The following is a 22,232-nucleotide window of genomic DNA, read 5'->3' on the forward strand; positions in this document are numbered from 1 at the left end:
TCGGAATTAGTCCGAGGAGCATTAAATTCTCACCCCTCCCTCTTTTTCTTCCTTCCCCTCCCCTTTTATACTAGTATTCGATTTCCCTTCTTCATCTACGTGCCAGTTTCTCCTTGTTTGGGGGCAATTACTCGTCCTATCAATCTTCACATCAGAGTGGTTGGGAAAAGCTGGATAGCATGGTATGGGGTATGGGCTTGTCAAGTGATGGGCTCCACGTTATGGTGTAGGCAGCTTTCTAGCTTGTACTGCTCTTGTACTGAGTTTGTCCTTTTCTCCAGGCGTTTTGTGAGGCGTTGAGCGTGAGGTTGTCCTCGGCTATATTATTAGGCCATCAAGGGGTTCTCCTCATACCTCCTCGGCAGTAGGGCTCCTCGGCTTGGGTTTTGGGCCCTTAATGTGAAGTGGGTCGGGATTCCAAATTTCAGGCCCCACAATAGCCCCTCGAAATCCTGCTTCCCGACTTTTTAGTTGGGAAGGAGGGTTTTGGTGATGCTGAGCCCACCTCGTGACTTGTTCAAGTTCCGTACCTTACTGCTGCTTGTGTTCTTCCATTTGCATGGGAGATGTGCCGAATTAAGAGGCATTACTTTATTCTTCATCCGCGCAGTGCCCTTTATCATTTCAGTATTCGAGGCGCGCCTTCACGAGGACCCTTAAATCTTGTGGTGGCAGATAGCGTTGGAAATTGTGCCAGAACTGCCTTGTCTGCAGCATTTCTTGGGAATCTGCTCAAATTAAATTAAATGACACCTCCTTACCCTTTATATAAGTAGGACAGGTGGTTATTCTCCTGGCATATAAACCCTTCTGCTCTCTTCAGAATCATAACCCTTTATCCATAACTAGTTCCCACCTCCAGTGTCGTCTTTCCTTAGTGCCATATGTTTGAGGCTGGGGTGAAGGTGAAGGAACCTTACCCGCCACAGAGGCACCGGATCCTTCCAAGGCTTAAGGTGGTATGGTCTGGGCAGGGGAGGCATAGATTCAAGGTGACCTCTCGCTTGGATAAGGTGGGAACGGTACCCCCACCTCTTTCAGTCAAAATTCGAAGCAGGTTCTGGTCACATCAGATTTTTGGTGTGTCAGAAGAAAGAATTTCCGCCATCAGCGTCGTCTGCCTTGTCGCAGGCAAATTTTTGTGGAGGCTCCTCAACTTCCGGTTCCCGGCACCTTTTCTTCAATGGTGCGGGCCTCAAGTTGGGTTCCCTGCACCTTTTCTTCAGCTGCGCTAGCCCGAAGTCGGGCTCTCTACACCTTTTCTTCAATGGTGCAGGCCCCACGTTGGGTTCTTTGGCTGCCTGAGTTATAAGCATGTAAAAGTATTGAGGAATGGCTTCCTTAGACGAAATTTTGAAGCGGCAGGGCGGCTCTTCTCTGCACCTCTTCTTCGGCTTTTCTTTCATTCCTTTGTATCTTTACTTTTCGCTTGTGTAGTTGGCTTTAATATGAGCTTATTTAAGCTCCTTCATTGTACACTGTACTGCTCTTTCGTCTTAATAAGAAATGAATTTGCTTAATCTCAAATACTTTTCCTTTCTGCAACAACTACTTTGTGCATGAATGTTAAATATACACTTTCCTTTAATGATACTTAGAGCAGGAAAAAACCTTAAAACAAATTCCTACTAGTTTGAACTTACTGACATTATCAAGTATAACAATGGTAATTCTCAATAAATTAAACTCTTTGAACTAACCGAGATAACGGCCGAGCGCTGTGCGATGCATGCAAGGCAAATGTCCGAGAACGGTAAACTCTAAATAATTCATCCGAGAGGGTAGCCGAGCAGTGAGGGACTTCGATTGTGTTTTTGGGTAACATATTGCTCCATATTGCATCAATCCCTTTGGTACTGAGGATCCAAGAGTAGACTGGGGAATCCATGCAGTTTAGGGATTAACCTGACTGTTAATGGGGAGTTCTCCTCGGATAGATTCTAAGGTCCATGTAACGTAGTTTTTCTTGAGTCCGAGGACCATGCAAGGCCTTGGTTCTGTCCAAAACTTGTGATTTTTCTTTTGAGTACTTGGTTTCCCCATAGGCTTGAGTCCGAGGACCATGCAAGGCCTTGGTTCTGTCCAAAACTTGTGATTTTTCTTTTGAGTACTTGGTTTCCCCATAGGCTTGAGTCCGAGGACCATGCAAGGCCTTGGTTCTGTCCAAAACTTGTGATTTTTCTTTTGAGTACTTGGTTTCCCCATAGGCTTGAGTCCGAGGACCATGCAAGGTCTTGGTTCTGTCCAAAACTTGTGATTTTTCTTTTGAGTACTTGGTTTCCCCATAGGCTTGAGTCCGAGGACCATGCAAGGCCTTGGTTCTATCCAAAACTTGTGATTTTTCTTTTGAGTACTTGGTTTCCCCATAGGCTTGAGTCCGAGAACCATGCAAAGCCTTGGTTCTGTCCAAAACTTGTAGTTTTTCTTTTGAGTACTTGGTTTCCCCATAGGCTTGAGTCCGAGAACCATGCAAGGCCTTGGTTCTGTCCAAAACTTGTAGTTTTTCTTTTGAGTACTTGGTTTCCCCATAGGCTTGAGTCCGAGAACCATGCAAGGCCTTGGTTCTGTCCAAAACTTGTAGTTTTTCTTTTGAGTACTTGGTTTCTCCATAGGCTTGAGTCCGAGGACCATGCAAGGCCTTGGTTCTGTCCAAAACTTGTGATTTTTCTTTTGAGTACTTGGTTTCCCCATAGGCTTAAGTCCGAGGACCATGCAAGGCCTTGGTTCTGTCCAAAACTTGTGATTTTTCTTTTGAGTACTTGGTTTCCCCATAGGCTTTAGTCCAAGGAGTACTTGGTTTCCCCATAGGCTTGAGTCCGAGGACCATGCAAGGCCTTGGTTCTGTCCAAAACTTGTGATTTTTCTTTTGAGTACTTGGTTTCCCCATAGGCTTGAGTCCGACGACCATGCAAGGCCTTGGTTCTGTCCAAAACTTGTGATTTTTCTTTTGAGTACTTGGTTTCCCCATAGGCTTGAGTCCGAGAACCATGCAAGGCCTTGGTTCTGTCCAAAACTTGTAGCTTTTCTTTTGAGTACTTGGTTTCCCCATATGCTTGAGTCCGAGGACCATGCAAGGCCTTGGTTCTGTCCAAAACTTGTAGTTTTTCTTTTGAGTACTTGGTTTCCCCATAGGATTGAGTCCGAGGACCATGCAAGGCCTTGGTTCTGTCCAAAACTTGTGATTTTTCTTTTGTATTTATTTATTTTTCGAACGTAAGCCCCTAGACCAGGGTGAGGAGAGCTAGCTTAAGGCCAGAATCCCCTAGAGCTACCCGCGCCATTGGCACTGCAAGGCGTAGCCCCTAGCAGAAGTTTATGTCGGAGCAACAACCGCATGCCGCCGGGGATGAAGGAAACCCCGCGAACCTCTGCTTGCTGGAGAGTTGACTCAACCGCCACCTGCGCCAACGCGCAAGCCTTCCCACAGACGGCGCCAATTGTAGGAACACGATTTTTAACGACCCAAGGACGACATTGGGCTCGTATGTAAAGGGCCCGAACAATATGATTCGTAGAGAGTGGGTTTGGAAAGGCCTGCCTTTGGGCGTTGGGTTTCGGTCTGGTCCCGGTTTCATGAGCGATCATACAAAGATGAGTTTGGACTGCATAGCTGAGCCTTGCATCAATGTAGTTTGAAAGGTTTGACTCCTCGGAATTAGTCCGAGGAGCATTACATTCTCACCCCTCCCTCTTTTTCTTCCTTCCCCTCCCCTTTTATACTAGTATTCGATTTCCCTTCTTCATCTACGTGCCAGTTTCTCCTTGTTTGGGGCAATTACTCGTCCTATCAATCTTCACGTCAGAGTGGTTAGGAAAAGCTGGATAGCATGGTATGGGGTATGGGCTTGTCAGGTGCTGGGCTCCACGTTATGGTGTAGGCAACTTTCTAGCTTATACTGCTCTTGTACTGAGTTTGTCCTTTTCTCCAGGCGTTTTGTGAGGCGTTGAGCGTGAGGTTGTCCTCGGCTATATTATTGGGCCATCAAGGGGTTCTCCTCATACCTCCTCAGCAGTAGGGCTCCTCGGCTTGGGCTTTGGGCCCTTAATGTGAAGTGGGCCGGGATTCCAAATTTCAGGCCCCACAGTATCTTTTTAAAATTTTTATTTTATTTTATACATTGAATACGTGTAAACTGGTTCATGTTAGATTCAAATTAAAGATATTAAGTTGGGTTTGACACATCAAACCTATTTAATTGAATGTCAATTTTACCAATTTATCCCTAATTTTTAATTATATTTTAATTATTGATGACTTTTTTGGTATCTAGTTATATATTTATATACACTAGTAAGTTGTTCAAGCTATGTACGGATAATACTGTAATGTTTTATGTAAGATGATTTTGAAAAATGTTGTACATATATCATAGTATAATTGTCATAAAACTTTCTTAGTAATGAGTTCATCATAAGAATTAACTATTATAAATTACACACATTTCAAGCTACAAAATGATGAAATAAAGTGGGGAAAAAAAAAAAAAAACAAAAACAAAAACAAACCTTAATGAACCAAACGTTAAAATCCTCCATCCATATGTTATTGAAATTCATAGAAAAGAAAGCGCACACAACATGTAGATCATTATACAGTCACCATTAAACCAACACTTAAAAAAAAAAAAAAAAAACCGTTAAACCAAAACTCAATTTACTGTAGGAAAAAAGTCAATATGTATTTCTTTATTGAAATATCAAGAGACTCACTTGAGAAAGAAGCTTGGAGCCTAAAGAATGCTGATTGAATAGTTGTGGTGTTGTTGTTGTTGTTGTTGTTTTTTTTTTTTTTTTTTTTTTCTCTGCAAATTCAATTGCCATTGACTAAATCCCCTCCAACCAAGACGATACATGCTTGAACCCTATAATCCGAATTTAAGATTTACCATAGGTTTAGTTTTTGTTTATTTTGAAAAGACCTATCTACTCAAGCCTTATGCTAAGATTAAACAAACTTGAAAATGACATTGACAATGAAACTTTTACACTAAAATAAACAATTATCGATTTCTCAGTTCTAGACTTCTAGCATCTTTTGGAAATCGATAAACATAATAACACAACCTATAAAAGAAAATAGCAAAATAAAGAATCTCACAATCTTAACCCTACTGATTGTAAGTGAAGAACTAAAATTTTGAAAGTAGCAAAAGATAGCTTGAACTCATACATATCACGGCCACTTAATGTGCGATGGACAGCCACTACTAGCTACAACAAAAGATTACAAGAGCAATAGGTTTCTTCTATTGACCAGGCGTTTTAAAAAATTGTGAGCATGGAAACAAAATTTGAGAATAGCAATAGTTTCAGAAATTTAACTATCAAAGGGATTTTTCTAGAGAAAGAAAGAGATGGAGACATAAATTCGAAGTTGAGAAGGGAAGGCAAAGCGTGAGAGAGAGGTTGGGGATTCAAGGTTTAGGAAATACTACATTAATAATTATAGCAGTATGTTGATAAGGTACATTATGTGCAAACAAAAAGGCAAAACTAAAACATCATTTTGGAGGCAAGCTGTGATTAATGCATCTACACAATTACAAAGGCACAAACTTTTTTAAATAACCAATGAAAAAACTTGCCTTACCAAAAAAAAAAAAATAATAATAGAGGAGGGAGACTTTGTTTATGAGATGTGAGTATGTAACTATATCACCATAAAAAAATAATGGTTCCCATAGAATAAAATAAAATAATAATGATTATAGAAAATAAAGGATATGGATTTGTGTAATTGAGGCACCAGAAATGCTAAACGACTATCTATCTTGATTGATCTCATTAGTTATTAGTACCTTTAAAGAAATTTTTTTTTGAAACCGCTGGTGTACTAAAAGACATGAAGAAGAGAGAGAGTCATGGTGTAAACTTAGGCAATTAATTGGAGAGTGATGATTGTAGAGAAACTTCATAGGAGGTGCCACTTGGCAAAAGCATAAATTCTCACATAATGAGGTCTCTGCTTTTATATATATTGACTTTAAAATATGAGAATTGTTAATAAGTTATCCATGCTAGCTAGGTAACATGTAAACTTGACTACGTGACTTATTTATTAAATGGGTTATGTCAAGTCATACTGTCCCTAATACAAGTTTATTAAATGGGTTATGTGTAGGACTAATATTGGGTCGGGTCGGGTTTACTGTGACCCGAAACCCGACCCGACCCGAAAAATCGGGTCGGTTTTCCGGGTCTCGGGTCGGGTATCGGGTTGGACTTTTTTTTTAAATTTTTTTATTTTTTTATTTATTTATACTGCTGCTTGTTTTCCATGAGCCTTTATACTAAATGTTACTATATTCTTTTTTGCAATAATAATCTCTCATTAAAAAAAAAAAATCCAATATCAAATCATTAAAAAAAAATCATACTATTTAACTATTTGAATTATTTAACTTCTTGAATCTACTATTAACTGTAGAAAATAAAAGCTAAAATCTCCTTAGCAAGCCACATTTATGACTATTAAATGAATATACACAATAAAAACACAATTGCATGGTCCATCTCCAATTACCCATCAAGGAAATTGCAGTGTCACTTAACACCCAACAATAGCACTCCCACCAAAGAAAGAACTAGTCAGCCTTGTTTTCACTGTTTATAAGATCCAATACCCAACAAATCCCGGATAAAGCATTGAAAAACTCTATGCACAACTTCATTAACTCAACTTTTGACCAAACAATTAATGTGCAAATCGCATCACCTAAATTAAAGAATGAAAAACTTGCTAAGATATCTCCAGATCATTGAACATTAGAATTACAAGCTAAAGTAATTACAAAAGAGCTTCCATTTCCAAACTCCAAGTGAAAGTTGCTCCAATATTTTCCACCTACAGCACCAAGGGAGAAAATTAAGTGATATTGGAGGAAGGAAAATCACATTGCATATTTATGTCTAGCACAATGGTAAGTTTTCACAGACACAAAATTAAGCACAAAAGTAACCCACTAGAGAGAGAGGATAAAAAGTCAATTTCTGTAGCCCCATTTTGGCATAGATCAACAAGTCCACATTTTTCTTATAAAGTAAGCAAATAAGGACAAATGAATTTCCTATTACTAATTCTCAATTCCATTGTATGACAGAGCAAACTTAGAACACCAAAAAAATAAATAAGGGACTTAGAATACGTAAATAAATAAGGGACTTAGAATACATAGCTTCATTCTAGCCAGGAACATACGTAGCAGAAAATCTAACCATATCAATAATTTGGATAAATGCCTTTATTCCTGAATTTGGAAATGAGACTAATCTAAAAATTAACCACATTGCATTTAACGCATGTACCTGCCCTATACAACAAGGTAACCAAGATGGACACTTTAACATAGTCATATGCAAAACTAAGACATGGATGAAAGGTTAGATTTAAAAAATAATAATAAATTTTTTTATTGAAATGAAGAGAACCTCATGTACAAATGACTCACCTAATGTTAATGTATATTATATTATATTATGGGCTTTAGGCCCAATTACCTTTCTTGTATAGCACACTTGTACTTGTACTACACTTTACTTGTACCGCACACTTACGCCTCCTATATAAGGCTCTGATGTATATTCTCTCATTATGAAAAACAATACAATCTTCCAGTATTTCTAACATGGTATCAGAGCCACTACTCTGACCTTTTCTTAGCAGTCTTGTCTTCATTAGTGTGGCTTTCTTTTTAACAACGCTTCCGCCATCACACTGCCGCTGCAGACTCTCGCCGTTGAACTTCCGACGTCATCCAGCCGTCGTCCTTGGGTTCCGGACCTGCAGCCGCCGTCGTTAAGGAGTTTCACACTGCACAGACCACTGCTCCGCTGCAATTATTGCTCCGATTACGATTTTGAAGGTACCACTGAGATTGTCCAGCGCCGATCTACATACTCGTGGAAGCCTCGTCGCCATCGGAGACTGCACGCGCCCCCACGCGCCGTTCAAAGTTGCTGTGCCGCCGATCACGCGCCACACGCGCCACCACGCGCCAGCAGCTTCTTTTCACGCGCCCTCACGCTCCCTCACGCGCCTCCACGCTCCCTCACGCGCCCTCACGCGCCCTCACGCGCCTCCACGCGCCTCAACAGCCTCGCTGACGTCATCGCTGACGTCAGCCCTAACAGCTTGCTGACGTCACTGCTTGCGTCATCCGCTGACGTCACCTTCTGAGTCTGGATTTGACCGTTGACTTCAGGTTGACTGTTGACTTTGACTGGCCGTTGACCGTTGACCGTTGACCGTTGACTTTTCCAGGGTTGACTTTTTCAGTCCAGGTTCTCCTTACCCAGTTTTTCGCGTAGATTTCATTTCTGCTGTTTGTTTTTGCATATTGTGTCTCTAAATGGATAAAAAGGATAATTTTGTTCCTCGCCCCATCAATACTGTATTGGAGGGGAATAAAAATTACTTATCTTGGTCTCAAGCTATGCGCAGTTTTCTTAAGGGTCGCATGCTCTGGCATTATTGTACTAGTGCAATGATTATTCCTGTCAAGGGAGCAAGTGAAGAAGATGCTGTTTTTCTTGGTCGCATGATTGAATGGGATAGTCATAACCACATGATCCTCACATGGATTCGGAACACTTCCATTCCCTCTATTTCCAATCTGTTGGGCAGCTTTGATGATGCAAAATCTGCATGGGATATGTTGGCCAAAAGGTACTCCACTACTCATGGATCCATGAAATATCAGTTAGTGGTTGAATTGCATCAACTCAGGCAAGAACCAGGGCAATCCATCAATGACTATTATGATCAGCTTCGCTACATTTGGGACCAAATTGACCTTTCTGATCCAACTTCGGCATGCTCAAAGGATGCTCAGCAATATGCTTCCATCAGAGATGAATTTCGCCTCTATGAATTCCTGATGTCACTTCACAAGGACTTTGAGCCCATTCGAGGTCAGCTTCTAAATCGCAGTCCTGCTCCCTCTCTTGATACTGCTGTGAATGAGTTAGTTAGAGAAGAAGCTCGTCTTGCAACCCTTCAAGCCCAGAATAAGCTCAATGTTTTGGCTATTACTCCATCTACTCCACTCATAGAGCAACCTCAGCAATTAAGTGATTCCTCTGGCTCTCACAATCGTCGCAAGCAGTCCAACAAAAAGTCTGCAACTATTGCAAGCGTTCTGGCCACACCATTGAGACTTGTTTCCGTCGCAACAAATCTACTGCTGCTGTTGCTAATACTGAGCCTACTCCGCTAATGGCTTCCACCTCAGCTGAGTCCCAGTCTTCTGGATCCACTATCAACCTCTCCCCCACTGAACTACAGGAGATCATAGCTCAGGCTGTTCGTATGGCTGGTAATGCATCTCTTTCCACTGCCCTATCTGTTCTACCCGGTAAGTCTCAAACTTGGCTTTTTGATTCTGCCTGCTGCAATCACATGACACCTCACTCATCCTTATTCTCCAAACTTGACCCTGCACCACATCCTCTAAATATTCATATAGCTGATGGTTCCACCATGCATGGAAATAGTTTAGGTTTTGTTTCAACCTCTAACCTTTCTGTTCCTGGAGTCTTCCATGTACCTGACCTATCCTATAATTTGTGCTCTGTGGGACAATTAGCTGAATTAGGTTATCGCCTTATTTTTGACTATTCTGGGTGTATTGTGCAGGATCCGAGGACGGGACAAGAGCTTGGGACCGGCCCTAGAGTTGGGCGTATGTTTCCCGTGGACAATCTTCATCTTCCACCTGTTGCTCCTGTTTCTGTTGCTGCTACAGCTGCTGCAGTTTCTTCCTTACCATCTCTTGCACTTTGGCATTCTCGTCTTGGTCATGCATCATCTTCTCGGGTACAACAGTTAGCTTCTAGGGGTCTGTTGGGTTCTGTGTCCAAAGACAATTTTGATTGTACTTCATGTCAGTTAGGAAAACAACCAGCTTTACCTTTTAATAACAGTGAATCCATTTCTAATAGTATTTTTGAGTTAATTCATTCTGATGTTTGGGGACCTTCTTCTGTTGCTAGTATTGGTGGATCTCGATATTTTGTTGTCTTTATTGATGATTATTCTCGTTATAGTTGGATATTTCCTATGAAATCTCGTTCTGAAATTTTACCAATATACAGCAACTTTGCCAAAATGGTTGAAACCCAATTCTCCAAACGTATCAAAACTTTTCGTTCTGATAATGCTCTTGAATATACTCAATATGCTTTTCAAGCTTTGTTACATTCCTATGGCACTGTGCATCATCTAACTTGTCCAGGTACCTCTCAGCAAAATGGTCGAGCCGAAAGAAAACTTCGTCATATTCTTGACACTGTTCGTGCTCTTCTTCTTTCTGCCAAAGTTCCTGCCCCATTTTGGGGTGAAGCTGCTCTTAATGCTGTTCATGCGATTAATCGCATTCCAAGTGCTGTCATTCATAATCAGACTCCGTATGAGCGTCTCTTTGGGTCACCTCCTGATTATCATCACCTTCGATCCTTTGGATCTGCTTGTTTCGTTCTTCTTCAGCCTCATGAGCACAACAAACTTGAGCCTCGATCTAGACTTTGTTGTTTCCTTGGTTATGGCGAAACTCAAAAGGGGTATAGGTGTTATGATCCTGTCTCTCATCGTCTTCGTGTTTCTCGTAATGTTGTCTTTTGGGAACACCGATTGTTTGTTGAGCTCTCTCACTTTCGTTCTTCCTTGACTAACTCCTCTGTTTTAGAAATCTTTCCAGACGAGTCTCTTGTTCCTTCTACAAATACTTTTGATCCTTCTTTGGACTTCTCTCCAGATATTTTTGATGCTTCTCCTAGACAGGTTGAAGATGAACAGGTTGATGACGAGCTACCCCACCTTGAGCCTGGGTCCCCTGCTCCTGCTCCGCCTGAAGATCCTCCACAAGACATTCCACATCGCCACTCAACCCGGGTAAGATCCATTCCTACACATTTACTTGACTATCATTGTTACACTGCCCTTGCTACACTTCACGAGCCTCAAACCTATCGTGAGGCCTCCACTGACCCTTTATGGCAGATTGCAATGAAAGAGGAACTTGATGCATTAACCAAAAACCATACCTGGGATCTGGTCACTCTCCCTCCTGGACAGTCTGTGGTTGGTTGTAAGTGGATCTATAAGATCAAGACTCGCTCTGATGGGTCCATTGAGCGCTACAAGGCTCGTCTTGTTGCAAAAGGTTTTACACAGGAGTATGGGATTGATTATGAAGAGACTTTTGCTCCAGTTGCTCGTATCTCATCTGTTCGTGCCCTCTTAGCTGTTGCTGCTGCTAGTAAATGGGATCTTTTTCAGATGGATGTTAAAAATGCTTTCCTTAATGGGGATTTGAGTGAAGCAGTCTATATGCAACCTCCTCCTGGTCTCTCTGTTGACTCAAACAAGGTTTGTCATCTTCGACGTGCACTTTATGGTCTTAAACAAGCTCCACGAGCTTGGTTTGCCAAGTTCAGCTCCATTATCTTTCGCTTGGGTTACACTGCCAGTCCGTATGATTCTGCCTTATTTCTTCGTCGTACTGATAAAGGCACCATTTTGCTTCTTCTATATGTGGATGATATGATCATAACTGGTGATGACCTCAGTGGCATTCAAGAACTCAAGGATTTTCTCAGTCAGCAATTTGAGATGAAAGATCTTGGACATCTCAGTTATTTCTTGGGTCTTGAAATTACTCATTCCACAGATGGTCTTTATATTACTCAAGCCAAGTATGCTTCTGACCTTTTATCTCGAGCTGGACTCACTGACAGCAAGACTGTTGACACTCCGGTTGAACTTAATGCGCATTTGACACCCTCGGGGGGGAAACCATTGTCTAATCCTTCTCTTTACAGACGATTGGTTGGCAGCCTAGTTTATCTCACAGTTACTCGTCCAGACATCTCCTATGCTGTTCATCAGGTGAGCCAGTATCTGTCTGCTCCACGATCTACTCACTATGCTGCTGTTCTGCGCATTCTTCGATATCTGAAGGGCACTCTCTTCCATGGCCTTTTCTACTCAGCTCAGTCTCCTCTTGTACTTCGTGCATTTTCTGATGCTGACTGGGCAGGGGATCCCACTGATCGCAGGTCCACTACATGTTATTGCTTTCTCCTTGGTTCTTCTTTGATTTCTTGGCGAAGTAAGAAACAAACTTTTGTGGCCCGCTCTAGTACTGAAGCAGAATATCGTGCCCTTGCTGATACCACATCTGAGCTCCTTTGGCTACGATGGCTTCTTAAGGATTTGGGTGTGTCCACCTCCTCTGCTACTCCCCTTTATTGTGACAACCAGAGTGCCATTCATATTGCTCACAATGATGTCTTTCATGAACGGACTAAACACATCGAGATTGATTGTCATTTTATCCGTTATCATCTTGTCCATGGTGCTCTTAAGCTCTTCTCCGTCTCCTCCAAAGATCAACTTGCAGATATCTTCACCAAGTCACTTCCTAAGAGACGCACTCGTGATTTAGTTGACAACCTCAAGTTGGTCTCACATCCACCTTGAGTTTGAGGGGGGCTGTTAATGTATATTATATTATATTATGGGCTTTAGGCCCAATTACCTTTCTTGTATAGCACACTTGTACTTGTACTACACTTTACTTGTACCGCACACTTACGCCTCCTATATAAGGCTCTGATGTATATTCTCTCATTATGAAAAACAATACAATCTTCTAGTATTTCTAACACCTAAAATTACAATTATTCAATGAATCCTACAACAGAACATGCATCAATGTGACCAAACCTACAGGACCACTCAAACAACAACCTTACAAACATTGATTTCAGCTCAATGATAGAGAGCTTCACATGACTAAAAGTACAATTATTTCATTCTCTCCATAATATTCACATTAAGCAAAGGATGACTGCAATCCAAATAAGAGTATAAGACTCCTATGCTTATCACACCAATTCCTCCACCCATTTAACAGAAGCATTTATAGTTATGATGCTAACAAAATGTCTCAAGCTAAGCATTTATGCTAAAGGTAACTAATAATACTAGCATTTATGCTAAATGTCTCAAATTCATTACAATATAGTTGTTTCTCATGAACTAAAGCTAGAATAAGATATTTGTATCAAGAAAACTATTTCGTGTCTCCAAATCTACAGTTTGGTCAAATCAACAAGACCCACATGAATTTTCTCAACCATATCACAGAATTTGAGAGATCAAAAGCCGTAACTCATAAATTAGAACTCTAATCATAATCAAAAACTCAAAAACAATTATAAATCATTGGATTTACTCCTATGCAAAAAGCTCAATATGTTTGGATCTCCTTGATTTTTTTTTTGACTCAGTTTCATAATCAACCATCAATTTCATAAATACAAAAGCCATCCTATCAGGCTTTTACAAATAACCATTCAAGTTACAACATAAATTCAAGTGAGGACAATAACACATAAAGGCTGGATCAAACAAGTAACAGACGAATAGCAAAGTTCATAGATGATCAAGCAACTAACCAATGATAAACAAAAACAAAAACCCACATACCCCATCAGATCAGAGCACAAACTGAATAGAAAAACACAATAAAAAAAATTAAAAAACAAAGAAAACCCATTAAAATTATAAGAAATTAAGAACGACCCAGATCAAGAAACATGATCATAAATCAAAAAACATTTTTAAAAAATGATTTTGATTTTAGCAAATTCACAAGCAATAACAAAAACCCAGTTCCTAAAAGATGTAAAGTACACGAATCCAACAGAGAAACAGAGTAAAGCTTTCAAAGATTTTGTGGCAGAGAGGTCTTTTACCTTGGCGAAAAAGCAAAATAGTGAAACCCCAGAGAGAGGCAAAAGAGCTCTTTAGTTAAAAAACCTGAAAAAATAAATAAATAAATAAAAATGGGTCCTTAAAAAAAATGATTCAAGCCAAACCCACATCACAAAACGCAAGAAAATCAAACCCAAACAGGATATTCACATAGAAAAAAACCCCAAAATCCGAAAGTATTAAAAACCCAACTATATTAACAAGAAACAGAGATAACAAGAAATAAGTTTAGCTATTTATTCTATGACTTACACAAAGACAAATGGAGCAAATAGCTTGAAACTGGCTTGTAAGGATGAGGTTTAAGCCTTTGAGGAATAAAGAGAGAGAGCTGAGGGAGGCGGAGACTAGAGAGAGACCAACATAGGGTTTTTTTTCAAAAACACAAAAATCGGGTTCTAACTTAGGGTATTTATATGACCCGATACCGACCCGAACTCGACAATAACCCGAAAATAAGACCCGAAACCCGACCCGAATATTCTTAGACCCACCCAAAACCTATTGGGTCGGTTTTCGGGTGGGCCAGGTCAAGTGCTCAGTCCTAGTTATGTGAATCGTATCGTGTCAAGTTGTTTAATAAACAAATCATGTTAGGGTCGAGAGATCGTGACTCGATTAATAAACATGTCGTGTTTGTGTAGATTTATATGATTAGATACTTATGAGTTAACATGACATGAACATGACATGAGAACACAAATGATCACCCCTAGAATTGAATGTTGTTTTCTTTTGATTGTTTGAGCAGCTTGCAGACAAGTGGCTTCAATGCCTTGAGAATTTTTTTTTTTTTTTTTTTTTTTTTAAGAAACAAACACTCCCACAAGGGAGATAGAAATTGGGTCTAAAATAAAGGCACATCACAAACTCCACTTAAAAGTCATGATAACTAGCTTCTATAATGCTCTCTTGTAATACATCTTGGGATTGGGCGTATAATATATACATATTGTATAGTGTATACTCATTGTGGTTTTCTTTTGTTTTAAATCTAAAGATTTTTAATAGAGGGAAGAGAGAAAAGCTCCCAAGTACCAGTGTTCTTAGTTAAAGTTTTTTAAGTGTGTAGAGCCATTCGGTCTTTTAGAGAGGGAGAAGGGAGTGACAAAAGGCATCCAATGTCAAAGAAACTGGATGGAAACAACAGAGAAGAAAACAATCTCAGTGTAATTTTTTGATGTATGCATATTTCTTCAAAGTCATGCTCCATTGAAGTTGAACCCAAATGAAACCCATTATTTACAAAGAATAAGACAAAATGCATATCTGGCCTTCCCAAGGCTAAGTTGGTACATTTGTTGTATCTATTGGAAGCATCACTTGTTTTTTTCCTCAAGAAAATAGAAGGAAATCTATAGGCAATGAACACTAAGGTCTAAGGGCTTCAGTCTATGATAATTACTAGTGCTAAAGCTATGCCACCATAGCCTAGTGAACATTGATAAAAAAAAAAATTAATTGGCATTTATTGAACAGTCATTTATGCATAAATTAAAAAGATAAATGTATTGTGTATGTCTTGTGTTATTGGATTATGAGCTATATATAGTTAATGGTTCTGTAAATTTAGTTGTAGCAAGCTTGAAGCCCCCCAATTCGGTTGTAAGAATGAACTAGTTGGGGGCAAAAAAAATGTATTGGTCCCCTGTATGAATAGAATTAATGTGATATGCTTCCATTTTTTCTTTGGAAAACCAAACAAGTAGCATGTTGAAACATTCAAACCCAGTACATCATTGTTCAACCGCTCAAACAAAAATAATGGGGCCTCTTCTATCCAAGTTGCATAATCTTCAATATTATGTGCACATCTTGCCAAAATGAGTATCTAGTAAAACTAACTTCCCATTGCTGAACATGTTAACGTTGCAGATGAAATTTAGCTTCCTTCACAACGTTAGCCCACCAAAACTCACAGTTTCCGTGTTCCTGAAGTTTTGCTATAATCCCCCACTAAAACTTGTCCCCTCTGTATGCCAACATCACGAGCAAACCGAATGGTTTGGACTGCAGCCTCAAGTTCTGCCACAAAGCTCTCCATAACTGGTCTTCCTTTTCAGCTCATTGCTGCAATGAGCAATTCTTGTTCATTCCAGATTATGACTCCCGCTCCTGTTACTATGTAAATCCTCAAAAACTGCACCATCAAAATATTCCTTGTACATAGGTTTACAGGGAGGATTCTAATGCAGTGTGAGATTAATACGTTGGCCTGTTATAGCTTGAGTTGTTGAACTACCTGAGTTGCAGACTGCTTGAAATTCATGCCAAAATTCTATAGCCTCACCTGCTATGACACTTGGCTGTTTTGTAGACTGCTCAAAGACCCACTTATTCCTTGCCTTCCAAATCATCCAGGACAGTATCAGGAATTGCTCCACAGTGTTGTCACAGCCCTCCTCCAATACAGGCCAAAGTATTCTAACGAAGTCTAGGAATTCATGCTCTAATTACCTCTTTTCTGCAGCACCAAATTCTTTGTGCCTCTTCACAATTCCATAATACATGCATCATGTCATCCTCATTTAATTTGCAGGTTGGACATCATGGCTGCGTTAGAATCCTTCTGTTTGCTAGATTGGCACATGCAGGTAGAATGTTATGACATGCTCTCCATGCAAACATCTTAACTTTATTAGAGACCTTTGCCTTCCAAATTAAGCACCAAATCATCTCCACTGCAATTTTACTGGAACTTCCAATTCCTATTGGGCACATCCCATCTTGTACATTTTATTTATTTTTTCATACCAAACTAGAAATTCAGTAGTCACCCCCGCCAAAAAAAAAAAAGGAACAAGAAAGATTTTGAGTGAGATTAGGCTATTAATCATAGAGAAAGGAAGAAAGATATAATGCTAATGAGGATGTTGCTTAAATTATTCAAATTTTGAGCCCATCAGGACTTGGTGAATAATAGCTTACTAGCTTGTCACTAACTCATCAGAAAATCTGAAGTAGTAAAGCCCATTTTTTCCCATGTTATGATTTGGAAAAAGAAAAAGCAACTTGACAGGAAGGAAATGTCATGCAACAAATAATTAATTCGTAAGTTCTAGTACCTATTAGAAATTTCAGCAATCCAACCTTTACTTAATGTAATGAAGATAGGAACAATGAAAAGCAAACTCATTAGAGCCATTGGTTTATACCCATAACATTATCAAGGACTATAATACCTAGTACCACAACAATAATAAAAATCTATACCTACTTACAAGATTTTCATGTTTGTTAAGGATATTTATGGAATCACATATCCTAGATACAAACAAGTGAACAACAATATTCAAATTACAAACCCAACATATATGGTGTGTTGAACTATAAGAGACAAATAAGGGATTCCTAATCAGCTTAATTAAGGGGTTTTCAATCAGCTGTTATAATGGGATTTGGCAGCTGTTAATTTTTTTTTTTTGTCTAGGTTCATTGTAACAGCATCTATATATTTAGACCAATGTAAAAGTTCTATACACAGAAAATCCAAGCCAAATTGGTCCAACCTTGTCATATTCGATCCCGTGACTGAAATTGCTGACATTTTTACCAAGCCTTTGGGTAAGAATTCTTTTCATCGTCTTATCAACAAGCTGGGCGTTACTCATGTACACGCTCCACCTTGAGGGGGAGTATTCAGCTCAATTAAGGGGTTTCCAATCAGCTGTAATTATGGGATTTGGTAGCTGTTACTATTCTGTCTAGCTACAATTATGGGATTAGGCTGTCAATATTTTTGTCTAGGTTCATTGTAACAGCATCTATATATTCAGACCAATGTAAAAGTTCTATACACAGAAAATATAATTAAGACAAATCTTTGTCCTCCAATCTTATTATACATGAACATATTCATTTATTGTTCATCAGAAAAAACTCAATTATTTGTATTATCCAACCTCACTGTGCAAAGATGAATCAAGTATGGCTCTGTTTTGCAACTCTACTCAACCTTGCCTCTTAGCATTGAATTATCTCTTGAATTTGATGCAACAACTGCGAAAGATAAAAGACACACACACACACACACAGAGGTGTATGTGTCACTTATAGAATGGAATCAGGAGTATAGAATTCTGGAGCTAATTAAGTGCACACACACACACACACACACACACACACAGGTGTATGTGTCACTTATAGAATGGAATCAGGACTATAGAATTCTGGAGCTAATTAAGTGCCCTTGATGGACTTCTTGAGTTCCCAATTAAACCAACAGAAGATTGGTCTAGCTTAAGAATGTCAATGGAAGATGATACAAAAAATTGAGCTGCTGTGGCATACTGTATCAATTACTGCATTTGAAAAAAACTAGCTACTAAGAATAAACCCCAAAGAGAACTCATGGAAAGAGAACCCATTGAGTTGAATCTTCACAAGTTTTCTTGGGCTCAACATGTTGATTAGGAGCTTTCTCACATTTTTCTTGTTCATTGTTCTCAACTTTTCAATTAGATCTCTCCATCCAACATCTTTCCCCTACTTTCTTTTAAAAGAAAACTAGAGTAGCACTTGAGCTTTGTTGATAAACAATAAAATATGTAGAAAAGAAAGCATTCTATGAGACAAAGGGTCTGATTACAAAGCCTTAGCAATATGGAAATATCTTCACAAAGAGTGGAAAACAAATTTTGTTAGAGGATAGGAAATAGCAACCTCGTATGTCAGATAATGCATAAAGCTATCAATAAATTTGAGCAGGCTAAGACATAGCAGTGAAGATCTATGACATTGCAATTCCTTGCATGATAAGGGCATGAACTCCTTTCAAAACTATATTGGAACTGAATTAAAAGAGCATGAGGCGTGTTACATGCAAGGAGGTGAGAATACATGATAGGTATTTTTTTCATACTTGATACACTTGTCACAACTGCACAGAGCTGATAGTCTTTGTTTAGAATGAAATGTAAAGTGAAAAAAATCAAATGTTACTTTGTCTTATCTATAGAAAATGGACATTGTACCTGATAATAAAAACTACAGGTATCTATTTAACACAATTAAAAAATAAAATAAAATAAAAAAGATTAAAAAAAAAAAAAAAAAAAAAGAACGTAAAGGATGGAGCTTATTCTAATAAAGGACAAGAAAGATTCATCTTCCGAATCATAGAAAGAGAAAAAAAAATCAGTTATTACAATAAGCCAGAAGTCATGGTTAATAGGAATTGAGTTCCCATTTACTACCGGCCGTTTAGCTTCTATGAAAACAGATAATCCCCTTTTTTCTGGATAAATAAACATTTTCATTAAAAATCAAGAAAATTGCTTCCCCAGTACACAGGCTTGACTCAAGTACAATTTTCTTTTCACTTCTTATTTCTTATTTAACATGAAATCTTCCTAGAATGTAGTGTGAATCTGCACCCAAACTTTACTTCAAGATGTGGTAGTAATATGTTTCTGATTTCCATGGGTTGGTAAGTAGTCAATCAAAGTTATAATTGCAAGGTTTGATGAATGATATATATATATACACAAACAGTTTTTAAAAGCTTTTTTATCATTTACTACGTAATGAAAAGTTTTTATGAAGTGAATTTGGGCTAACATTTTTTAAAATCCTTTTTTGTCTTTTATTATGTAATGAAAAGTTTTTTATGAAGTGAATTTGGGCTTTTGGAGTAAGTGAATGACCTGCATATTTTAAAACTAGGACTGGGGTGTACCTTGTGACATATTGTTTTCAAGGTTTTGAGAAGACCTTGATAACAAACAAATTTCTCTCAGGCATGTTTAGTCAACTTTATTGTTTGTGAACTCCCTCGAACTAGTTTGAATGATGTTAAGAAAGATTCTTAGTCCACAACTCCTCAACACCCCCCTGCCCCACAAACCCCAGCAAAAAAAAAGGAGAAACAAAAAGCTTTAAAGAATTACTTTTCACCTATTAAAATCAATTCTTAAAATACACCCACATCCAGTTTATAAGGGAAAAAAATTAAGATTAATCCTAATCTGAATACAATATTGAATGAGTCTTAAACCCAGATTGTTTATCTACATGGTTGTGAAGCTTCCCCTTTCTCTAGTATGAGATTTAGGGAGAGTGGTTGTGGTATTGGGGTATTTATGCAAGAATACCACACATTATTTGAATCTTGAAAAAAAATATTATTGCCAAGACAATCAATCTTTTTTTCCCATCACTAAATAAGTGTATTGGGACAGGTACTAGCAGTTTTCTTATAATCAATCTTTGTTTCTCTAAGTTTTGAAGAATGTTTATGTCCATGTGTTTTTGGTGGCTTGAGAAGTTAAGCAACATTTAGTGCCAACCTAAATCACAGATAAAGTTCATTACATAAACCTTGGCTATAGCCTACAGGTAAATTGGAACTTTTGCATTGGATTACAGAAGGTATAATTCTTTTCCTCATCAAATACGCTGTGTAAGCAGATAGTTTAATTGAGGTGAGTTCTTAAATGGACAAATGTCTATGGATATTATATACCTGAGCACATTCATTTAGAGAGCCCATCTTCAGTTCACAGTATGCCATGAAGTTTGAGATGCTTAGCTCATAAACTTTTGTAGAATTCAGAAGCAAGTTAAACTATTAAATGCTGATTTTCATTTTCCACCTATCCTTTCTACATGCAAAAGACTAACTTGAAATTGGAGCTTCTCTGTTAGTGCTTGTCTTGAGTCATACAATAGTGTGACTCAGAACTACTTTAGAAGTTTAGTTTGAGCTTTAGGAAATTGGCTAAAAAACATGGACAGAGATCCTAAAGAATAGAAAGAACAATTCCAAAAACTTAAGGAATAAAGCAGTTATATTACCAACTACAGTTGCTATTCCAACAATAATGAAGTTGTGGCCCAGCCATCCTCACTATAATTCAAATATTCCTAAGTAACAGAAAAAGAACAAAAAATAATAAAGACCTGTGCTTTTAGATTATATTATTGAAAAATAGCTCTTCATCCAATCAACAAACTATATCGTTTCAAAGATCCTAACCAAAGGCATTAAAATGTCAAGCCATTTTTAACTTTTGGACAGCATGTCCTACTTTTAAATGGTCAGCTAACCTAGTAAACTATCATAGACTAGTAAGGTGCAATGCTCCAGTGCGAATCATTCACGATTCTCATCTCAAACAATTTTGTACACAGCCAAACAAATGTAGTGTAGCTTTAAAAGTCAAAATGATACACATTTTTCTAAAAAAATGAAGATTCTATGTGTTTGGTACATATCAATTTCTAAAATAAGAAACCATTTGATTAAAAAAGAATGACTGGAAATAGGAAATTAACGGTTGCAGGATTATTCCTAACTATAGTGAGTACACATGCTTGATAAGGTAAGCAGAAAATATGCATCTTAAGTAGACCAATCCGTTCAATAAAATATACATAAAAAAACCAACTGTCCAATAATGAAAACTAGACTGACCTCCCATCCAAGGTGGAGGAAATTTTGGGCCTCCAACACCAACTATCAGAATTAACTGCATTAGAAAAATAAAAATCAATTAACACAAAATAAATACTTGAGTAATTGAAAAGTCTATGTTAATAACCCAACTATGGATGAGCCTCTTAATTTTGAGAGAAAGAGAGAGAGAAGAGAGTGACAAAAGGCATCAAATGATAAATAAATTGGATGGAAACAATAAAGGAGTAAACAATCTCAATGTAATTTTTTAATTGAGGCCTATTTCTTCTAAGTTCAATCTAAATGACCTTTTTTTTCTTTGACAGTGGAAAGAAATTGAATTTGGAGTCATAATTTACAAAGTCTTGTTCCATTGAAGTTGAACCCAAATGAAACCCATCATTTACAAAGGTTAAGACAAAACACATATCTGGCCTGCCCAAGGCTAAGTCAGATCCATTGGAATCCTCACTTGTTTTTCTCCTCAAGAAAGCAGATGGAAATCTCTAGGCAAGCGGGCACTAAGATCTAAGGGCCTCAATCTATAATTACCAGTGCTAAAGGTATTCTACCATAGCCTAGTAAACATTGATAAAAAAAAAAAAAAATTAACTAGCATTTATTGAACAGTCATTTATGCATAAATAAAAAGAGACGTTCATACAAAGTAGTATAGTCTCACAAGCTTACATAGAATTGACTAAAATTATCAATAACAAAAAAATGGAATTGTCTAAGTTGATTAAGTAAATCAATGAGTATTATTGGCAAGGTTAAAATATTCACATGCAAAATTAACATTACACATGCTTGATATTTTAAACTAATCATTGGTTATGATATGAACAAATTTTTTTTTATGAATCAATCAATTTTATTAAATACAAACTAGAGTACACAAAGCCGTAAAGGGAACTGCACCAGATGGAGGAACCCTTTATAAGCACAAAAAATACAAGCACAAAAGTGTCACCTCAACTTAGGCCAATAGACTAAGTCCGCCTATCCTTTAAAAAAATATAATAAACCTACATAGCAAATAGAAATACAACAAGGGGA

General features: G+C 38.2%; 2 protein-coding genes and 1 long non-coding RNA gene across 8 annotated transcripts in view; 1 reads left to right on the top strand and 2 right to left on the bottom strand.

Moving 5' to 3' along the window:
* The window catches only part of LOC126720768 (receptor-like protein 33), a 322,024-nt gene that overhangs the window by 75,735 nt on the left and 224,057 nt on the right, over window positions 1–22,232 (bottom strand). For 2 of the 6 annotated variants that reach the window (XR_007653645.1, XR_007653641.1), the window contains one exon: window positions 15,287–15,548. The gene's annotated coding sequence lies outside the window, so the exon portion shown is untranslated. Of the gene's footprint in view, window positions 1–15,286; window positions 15,549–16,019; window positions 17,486–21,191; window positions 21,247–22,232 lie in introns of those variants that run through there. The other 4 variants (XR_007653642.1, XR_007653640.1, XR_007653644.1 and 1 more) reach the window with 4 other exon arrangements.
* The window catches only part of LOC126720766 (receptor-like protein 53), a 122,615-nt gene that overhangs the window by 68,770 nt on the left and 31,613 nt on the right, over window positions 1–22,232 (bottom strand). The gene's annotated exons all lie outside the window — the stretch shown is intronic.
* Window positions 1–22,232, top strand: part of LOC126720779 (uncharacterized) — a 156,523-nt gene that overhangs the window by 65,108 nt on the left and 69,183 nt on the right. The window lies entirely within an intron of this gene.

The sequence above is a fragment of the Quercus robur genome, chromosome 4 (assembly GCF_932294415.1).
Source record: "Quercus robur chromosome 4, dhQueRobu3.1, whole genome shotgun sequence".
NCBI lineage: Eukaryota > Viridiplantae > Streptophyta > Magnoliopsida > Fagales > Fagaceae > Quercus > Quercus robur.